Raw genomic sequence first — 10,387 nt, 5'->3', positions numbered from 1 at the left:
ATGTTTTTTTATGTATTTTCTAAGTCATCTTTTATTTCGAAGATTAATGTTTAGCCTTAGTATTTTTTGTACTTTCAGTCTCCTATAAATAGGAGCTGAACATAGAGTTGATAGAGAGTTTTACTCACTTATTTCTATCAGTTTTGTACTCGTGTTAATTGAAAGTAATATGAGCTAAACCATATCTTATTTACATCGTGTGTTCATATTACATTGTCTTACTCTGATTTGAATCTTATACTCGATTAAACTCTTCAATAGATCCCCCTTAGATATGTCACCGTCTTGTTAGCTAGGTGGATCTCCATATGAATGGGCTTTGGTTTTGGAAGGTTTAACTTCTTGAAGAATGAATATGGAATGAGGTTTACACTAGCCCCCGAATTGGCCAATGCATAAGTAGTAGTCAAGTTTCCGATTTGGCATGGCAAAGTCAAGCTGCCCGGATCTCCCATTTTTTCTGGCAGTTTGTTCATCACAACGGCTAAACAATTCTCATTTAAAACTATTTCCGATACATCCTCCATCTTCCTTCTATTTATGAGGAGTTCTTTAAGGAATTTTGCATACTTTGGCATTTGTGTTATCGCCTCAATGAACGGAATGTTAACCTGGAGGGTCTTTATGTGCTCTAAAAACTTCTTGTACTCTTTATTTTGTCTATCTTGTATGGCTCGACCTGGGAATGGCAAGGGAGGCTGGTACGGTTTTAATGGAGGAATATTTTTTTCATCAGATGCATAACTCGTCGAGTTCGTTTCCTGAACTCGTCGAGTTACTTTGACTGTTTGCGATTCTTGAGTTTCTTTTTCTTTTTCCTGCAACACTCGTGGATCTTCGTTCTGGATTGGAGTCATAGGAGTGAAAGTTTGCTCAAACTTTGTTGTTATTGCATTTATATGAGCCACTATCGAATTTTTCTCGGTGTTACTTGGGAGTCCGCCCGGTGTTCTTTTGTTGATTTGTTGTGCAAGTTTCCCTAGTTGCTTTTCAATGTTGGGGATAAAGGCTTGCTGATTCCTCATCAATGCTTGCTGCTCTTTCATCATGGCTTGTTGTTCTGGTATCGCCGCATCGGTTTCATTGTGTCTCTTCGCGGATGCATATTGAAATCGTGTAAGCATCTCTTCAAAATCCATCTTCTTTTCTTGAACCGACTCTTCTCTTTGATAAAAACCTCTCGTCTTTTGCCTATATTTTTCCTCCTTAGCCTTCTTATACTCATCATATGGTAGCCATTCCTTTTTAGGTTTCCTCCGATCTTCATCATACCTATCCTCGCTTGAATAACAAACTTATGCTTTCTGATTCCCGTTCTCGTCAAGGTCACAATCTTTAGTAAGGTGAGGCCCGCTACAATTATCACACTCCACCCAGATGGTGTAGATGGACTGGTTTATCTTTGTCATCCTACAATCCATGCTCTCTAACTTAGCCATCATTTCCGCCATGTCATCAGAAACCGATATCACTACTCCTCTACTTGAGTCGTTTCTTGGGTAATGATATTCTCTAGAATGCTTAGAGAATTCTTCGATCAAATCTTTTATCACTGTTGACGCTTTCTTTGTGAGTGGTCCTTGGGAGTCAAGGAGCTTCCTAGTTGTCACATTTACTCCATCATAGAAGATGGAAACTTCTTGTTGAACGTTTAGGTCATTTTGCGTGCAATTCCTTATCAAACCCTTGTATCTCTCCCACGCCTCGTAGAGTGATTCTCCTCCCATTTGCTCAAAGTTGGCAATGGATTTCTTCAATTTTTCTATTTTGGATGGTGGGAAGAATTGATCTATGAATTCTTCGCGTATCTTTTTCTATGTCGTGATGGATCCTGGAGGTAGTGATTTTAGCCAATCTTTTTCGGCCCCTTGAACGTAACCGGTAACATCCTATGTAAAACAGTATCGCGAGGCACATTAGAATGTCGAAGTAGTTAGCTATGTCGATGACCTCTTCGATATGCTTATAAGCATCTTCGTGATCTTTCGCGTAGAATGGGATGTCCTTCAGTTGGGCGAGTATGTGACCTTTTAGCTTGAAATTTGTTGTCTCAGGAATTGCGGGCTGCACAAGTCCTGTCCCGATACCGTCTCGTATGCGCTTCTTGTAAGTCCCCACGGGTATGTCGGCGATTTCGGCCATCTCGTCTTCAACTTCAAAATCGCTCTCTTCTCAAAATTCATGTATGTCTGACTCGTAATCTTCTACTTTTTCATCTTGAATTTTCTCTTTGCTTCCAAAACCACATGATTCCCCGATTGCTTTGTCTTTCTTTTTGCGAATAATTGATTCCGGATCTTCAATGGGTGGTACTAATGAAGAATTTGAACTCCTGGTCATAAACTTCTTGAAACAAAAAAGAAAATCACGTGTAAAACGAACAAAAGGAAATAAAAATGAAACTAGAAACACGACCAACTCATCGAGTTCATATATGCACTCAACGAGTTCAACGCAAACACAGAAAAAAAAAAATTAAAACGAAAATTAAAATAGAAAAACTTGTAACTTTATGTGAGATAAATCTCATACAAAGGATCGATAACACTAGATAACAAAATTAACTATTTGGAAACGTTCCCCGGCAACGGAGCCAAAAACTTGATACGTGTTGATTGTACTAGTTTTAATCATACTAACTTAAACACAAATACAAACACACGAAAGGCAGTGTACCTATCGATTAGCAGTTTAGTTCAAGTAAGTAGGGTATCGAACATAGGGAATGGCAAACAATTAATAAGATTGAGAGATACATATAGGGGCTACACTTCTCGATTGAACGACCTAACAAACCATGAAAGGGATCGGAGGTGGCTGCCTACACCTCTCGATTGAACGACCTAACAAACCTTTTCTCGGGAATGGTGACCACGGAAGATAAGAAGATTGAGAGATACATATAGGGGCTAGCTTCACTTGTTCAAGGTCTGGTTATTGCATCCAGACCCTCTACTTTTGATAGTGCTAAGCGGTTGGCCTATCAGTTGACTGAACAGTGAGGGTACCATGAACCACCAGCATAAAAGAGCTACGCTAGAAGTACCAAAAGAAAGTTCCATGAGAAATCAAAGGGGGAGTCACAAACCTGAACCAGAACCTGTGGTTGTTTATGCCGCAATTACCAACACTCTAACCCCATCCAAGTCCTACACTGGGACTCTACCCCATTGTACCGAATGCAATTTCCACCGTGTCGGAAATTGCAGAGAGATAATTTGCAACAACTGTAACCTGAGAGGTTATATCTCGAGGTACTACAGAAAGACCCCAACATCCACCACTATGGCAGGAGGAGGCCGTAACTATTTCGAATGAAATCTACCAGGTCATTTTAGGAAGGACTGCCCAAAACTAAAGAATCAAGGTGGCATTGGAAGAACATTTATGATCACTGTTGGAGATGCTCTCCAGGTGCAACACCAGTGGCAAGGCCTCCTTATTATCTGGCTCCATCTGAAATGCAAGAACTCTCCAATAAACTCCGAGAAATTCTTGAAAAATACTTTACCCGACCAGTATTCTCTCCATGGGAAGCTTCAATATTGTTTGTCGGAAAGAAGGATGAATCGTTCACGACATGCATCGACTATCAAGAGTCAAACAAACTCACCGTCAAAAACCGATGTCCACTCCCACAGATTGATGACCTAATCGACCGAATATAAGGATCTTATAACTGCTCAAAGATTAAAGAATTTAGGGAACTAATAATACTAACCGAAGTACGCTAATTCCTAGGGCTTGCAGATTATTACTAGAGATTCATCAAGGACTTCTCCAAAATAGTCAAGTCTCTCTCTGATGAGAACCTTGTCATTCCTCTCAATAAGATTCAGGTCAACACTAAAATTTACTTCATGGAGGAACCGGTGGAGATCATGGATAAGGAAATCAAAAGCCTCAAACAAGGCCGCATACCCATAGTAAAAGTCATATGGAACTCTTGTAGAGGGCCAGAGTTTCCTTGGGAGCGCGAGGACCAAATGAATTAACTAAACTCGCAATTGTTCATCATTGCTCCCTCTGCTATTGGAATGAAATAATAGTTGAACAAAGTAACCTAGAACTTAATAAATTTGGAAAGAAATTCCCTTAACGGAGAGGTAATGTAACATCCCGTAATTTAGGTCTAAAACTATAGACAGTCAAGTCACAGTGAATCACTTTGTAAATTGACTTATCGAGTTTTCATGCATACTTTTATGAATATATAGTGTCATTACGACTAAAATACGATATAAAATGATATCTTATTTCCAATTGTGAGCAAAATCTCACACATCCCATTGGAACCGAGTAATCTATCAGAAACTGAGTAACTTTCGCATCCATAAAGACGACTTTCCTATCCATGAAACTTTAGCATCCATGTAGGCAGCTTTTGCATCCATAGATAACTTTTGAATCCATATACAACTTTCGCATCTATATATAACATTCACATCTATATGGAGTTTTCGCATCCATATAGATCTTTTTCATCCATATAGAGCTTTCACATCCATATACAACTTTCACATCCATATAGAACTTTCGCATCCATGCAACCTACTTTCAAATCATATAGGCTCGCATCCAAATAGTTCACATTTGCATCGTGTCTATCAGTAGTTGCGATGGCTTGTAACCGTTCGTAGTCGTTCACATCCAATCGCAACCAACACCCTCTTCACATCCAAAAAGTCTTCGCACCCATATAGCTTTTGCATATACTCTGAGGATGTTTGCTTCCTTGTTCACACCCCATTACCTTCTGAGGTTCACAATCACATCCTATAGTGATGGATTGCAATGGATTGCGATCGTTCGCATCTAATCACATCCAGTCACAACCCATCACAATGACTCCCACTTGCAATGACTCCCATTCTCTAACAACTGTGATGGATTGCGACCATTCGCATCCAATCGCATCCAGTTGCAACAACCCTTTGACAGCTGATTCCACTTTTGCATCCAATACTATTTTTGCATCCAACTACCATTCGCATTCACATCAACACACGTGTCCAAAACTCTTCCCCATCACCGCCTTACCTTATCCTTTAAGTTGGAGTACACACTTGCCCAAAAGTAAATGGTACGACTGTCTTTATTTGTGTAAGTAACCAAAGAGGCACGTGCATAGTGAGCTTGCATGGGAGAATAAAAGGGACCCTTTATTTCTCTATTTTCCACACCAAACATCAATCACAACATCTCTCTCTCTCTCTCTGTGTGTGTGTGTGTGTGTGTATGTGTGTGTATGTTAGAACCATCCATTGAATAGTCACCTCCCAATCCACCCTCTAATCACCATCTACTACCATTCTTATTCTTCACTTCCAAGAACAAACACCACCAAGAGCGGTGTTGATGTGGTCACCACTGAGAGATACCATCACCACCCTCTATCATTTTTCCTATTAACTGGAGCAGTCCAAAACACCCTCTCATTATCACCTTGTCTTCCCCCTCCTCCCTCTTGTCATTTACAACCGAAGAACAAGTACAACAGGAGGCTGCCATCGCAGCTCCACCTCCTACTGCAACCACTGTCACTATTGCTGCCACTAAGTTGTTGCTATTTGCTGCCGTTGTAAGTAATCCACCACCATCATTTCCTATTCAATCCCTATTGTTTCATTCGATCCATGGACAGCCGAGACCAAAATAGTCTCGACGGTTCGCTTTAGAAACACGTCAAATTGCAGTTTCTCACGACAAGCATCACACAAACGAATCTAAACAACATTCATACATTAATGTGAGTGTTTACGACCCTATTTTAATGCTTTTAGATATTTCCCCGGGGTGGGGGGGGGATACATGTGCTATAATTTATTTGTTTTATGAAAGTCACTTACAAATATATAACTAGTTGTATATGTTATTTTGTTAATAACACCTCACATACAAATAAACTAGTTATCATATGTCATGTGGATATATTATAGTTGTTATGATTATATTAAAACTAATAAAAATTATATATATTTCTACTAGAAATTGCTATGACTTTTAATGTATAAAAAGCTTGTCATAAAATAGTTGTCGTAATCGATTATCAAATCTGTAGTTTTAAACCTTATATCATACTTATATATATATATATATATATATATATATATATATATATATATATATATATATATATATATATATACAAGCTATAAAACTTGTATCCTAGGTTCTTACATGTATTTGTGTACACTCCCATAAGATTCGTCTCCTATTTAAACGAATATATCATACACTGTTATGCTTATACCTATCAAACATACTCAACTTTTATCTGTAAAATTATATCCGTATACTTTAGTTAATGACCTTCATAGTCAAACATTATAAAAAAGATTTATCTGTATATCTGTTTATCCGTATTTGTGGTTGCTAACTACAACCCTGTCAGATAACTATATCCATTTATCTGTATCTGTGGTTGCTAACTACAACCTTGACAGATAACTATATCCGTTTATCTGTATATGCGGTTACTAACTACAACCCTGACATATAACTATATCCGTTTATCCATATCTGCGGTTGCTAACTATAGCCTTGGCAGATAACTATATCCGTTTATCCGTTTCTATAGTTGCTAACTACAAACCTGGCAGATAACTGTATCCGTTTATCCGTACCAGTGATTGCTAACTACAACCCTGGCATATAACCTTATCCGCATATCCGTTTATTCGTAAAACTTAAACCGTACTACTTTATCAGTAGAAATATCTTAAACCTTTACCTATCACGTCCAATGAAGCGTTGTAAGGGTTACATCCCATCACATAGTTTGGTTATAGGATTCACTACAAACATTAACTTGAATCCTTCTCTCTTACTACAAAACCATGGGCTTGATTTCTTTCAAAACTATTTTAAGTATGGACTTACTTATGCAAAGATACATTTTAGTTTTTCAAAAGTTATTCAAAGACTCTTTACAAACATAGTTTTAAGTATTGTTATACTTACAAAAAAAAACTTTTTATACTTTTCAATAGTATTGATGCTAACCGCAAAAAACCTGTAACTCTCACCAACCTTGTGTTGACCCTCAAAACCACATGTATTATCAGGATATCATCAAACAAGCTCTCGGACAGAAGGTTAGTCATGGATTTCCAGCGACCTAATTATCTAGTTTTTGTTATGTCTGCCTGACTGTTTAACGCAATTTATGTACTATACTATTATCTGTAAGAATCATGTATTCAAACATCAAGATGAAATACAAATGTTGTTTTGTTTATTGTTGTACTTGTACTATATATCAAATTGCCTGTGATCCACGAACTTAGTCGCATAGCTTGACGTGTTGTGTTGTGTCGCGTAAACCGGGGGTGTGACAATTGTATTGTGGGGTTCCCGCCAAAGATGAAAGAGGCGGCTAGGGTTATTGTTGGGACCGGAGTATAAGTGATAGTAGTGGTGGGATTGTTGGAAGACGATAGGTTCATAGAAAGAGGGTAGGAGTGTTTGAAGAGAAGATTTACGTGTTGTATTTTTTTTTCAATTTTTGATTAAAACTTTAGATTAATAGGTTAATATCCTTCGCCTCATATCTTGAGTAATTGATTGTTTCATAGTTATACAAGAGAAATTAAGTAATCTAACCAGTTTTTAATGTGTATTCGAAAAAAATAATTATTTTTTTTATCAAAAATAATCACTTTGACCGGAATGAGAATTTTGAACAAAGAAAAAACATCATTTTTGACTGATTTTGAAACGGCATTTTGGATCATGGACTAAATTTTCAGAATTCAGAAAAAAAAAACTTCAAAATTTCAAAAACAAGTCTGCAATTCGAAGAAAAAATCCTGAATTTTAAGGAGGAAAATCGTTTTTTCACTTGAATTCAACAAAAAGTTAAAAAAAAACATAATAATGTGAATTATATATGATATTAGTGTATAAAATTAGACATTTTTAAAAAAAAAACGATGACATTAAACATTTCGAAGTGTAACATTCCGAATCCCAACAAAAAATTCTTTCAAAAAAAAAAACTTCGAAATATAAATAATACCCCGAAATAAGGACATTCCGAAGAAAGTAGTTATTTTTCAAAAACGGAAAAAAAAATGGTTATTTTCATTAAAAACCTTATTTATAATGATTATATTATAGTTTACTACCAAATGATGATGTGGCGCCCTATTGTCTCCATTACATTAGTGCCAACTAACCATAATGACTTACAAACCGATAAATATCGGGACCTATCCCTTATTAAACAGGTAAATTAAAAATTTAGTAACTTATTACGCAATAAAAAAACTTTAATGAACAAATTGAAACAAAAGACATAGGTAGTTTCATAACGGTGCCACTTTCCCTTCATTTAGTTATAGATATTACGCTATGTATGTAACATATAACAATAACCATCATGTTGAAAAAAGTGGTCGTCTTATTCATAGTTTGTATTTATAAACATCTCAAGCATAGGAAATTGCTTTTTTATGATGTATTGGATATTTATTTTTTATGTTTTAAATTATTTATTGTTAACCTAATGGTTAACAATTGCTGAAAATATATTTCTTATCTTTTAAAATGTTTTTGGTAGGATTTTATGATCAAATTCGATCTTATGATCACGATTTTGCAAAACAGAAAACGATTTTATAAGGTCCCGACTTTGAGAACCTTGTTTTTATGTTTACAATGATAAGATATTTTTTTTTTCGAGATAGTAATTGTTATGCTATATAGATACCATCATAATTTACCTTTAACTTTACATGTAAAACTCAAACTGACAAAACCAATACATTGCCCAATCAAAATCATATAAAGATCGATAAGGTATTATGATATATATTTAACCCTTATTGGCTTCATTTATTGGTTTCATGTTATACATCTTATTTCTATTTCTTGAGACATAATATAAGTTAAGAAATGACCTAACATTATATAGGTCTTATTCCATTTTTGTGGCATTAAATATAAATAATAATGGTCTACCAGTCTGATTATATTTCATTTTACATATCATGTAATTAAAAATAAAAATAAAGAAATCAAAGCCATGAAATAGACTTTTGAGACCATAACTAGTCGACAATAGCAGCAATGATATGTGGGTGCATGTGATATGCATCCACATGAGTTGTTTAGTTTGGCACATTTTTATTGACATTTATAACATTCTATAATTTTATAATCATTTATTTATTTTATAGAGTAAATTTCACGAATGGTCCCTGTAGTTTAGGTAATTTTTACGTTTGATCCCTAACTTATTTTTTTTAACTCGGAAACTTCCTACTGATTGTTTTTATTACACGTTTGGTTCCCGTGTTACCTAAAAAGACTATTTTGCCATTGATTTTTTAATTTATTTAAATAAAAACACCCCAACTCCACCCTCTCACCTTACCTTACATACCCTATCATTTTCCTTATTTAGATAACATTATGTTTAGGTAAGACAGAGACCAAACACGTAATAAAAACAAAAAGTAGTGACAGAGCGCGTAACAAAAACAAACAGTAGGGACCTTCTGAGTTAAAAAAATAAGTTAGGGATCAAACATGCAAATTACCTAAACCATAGGGACCAATCGTGTAATTTACTCTTTTTTATAACTTCATCTGTAATCTATGCTTATTCAAATTATCTATAGAGGTATATAATAATAGGGTCCCAAAAATATTTAATGTATTCTTGGATCATAAATCATATAATTAAAATATCTCATAATTCTATAAATTATTTAGACATTTTTATTGAAAATCAAGCCATCTTGATGTTAAAACTTGAGGATTTGAACATACGTCCATTTCATTTTGATGTGTTTCATACCACGTGATAAATGAAATCATCAATATCTTAAAAAGCAATAGAAAGTATATAAAGCTTTTACTTAAATGTGCACGTTATAATTTCCACAAAACGTTAATAATCACAATGTCACAAAACAAATATTCGTCAAAAGTAATAGAAAGAGGAAAGTTGTAAGTTGTATTTGTGTAAAAGCATTTAAGAAAAATAGATATAAGCTTTTGATGAACACTTTTTTGTTTAAAATAAAAACTTTAAGCTTACAAAGTTTTTTTTTTCCTAATTCTTTTTTAGTAAAAACTAAAACTAAAACTTTTAAATTTTAATAACTCGTTGCCAAAATAGCCAAATTTGTATTCCATTAAACATGCATATTATAAGTTATAGTGCATGATTTATATGATTGTATCCAGTCCAACAAAATTGATAGCAAACCAATCATACTCGGCTGTGGGACTTTATGATTTTTTGTCAATTGGCATGACCCACACAACATAATAACTTGACTTCGTGACAGCATTGCACAAAAACTATGTCGGACAGCAGAGCTAGACACCACATCATGGCTTCTTGGCACTACCGCAAGATATTGCAACTGCCCAA

This window comes from Lactuca virosa, chromosome 3 (assembly GCF_052849685.1).
Source record: "Lactuca virosa cultivar CGN04683 chromosome 3, Lactuca_virosa_CGN04683_v6, whole genome shotgun sequence".
Taxonomy (NCBI): domain Eukaryota; kingdom Viridiplantae; phylum Streptophyta; class Magnoliopsida; order Asterales; family Asteraceae; genus Lactuca; species Lactuca virosa.
Note: the sequence above shows the minus strand (reverse complement) of the source record.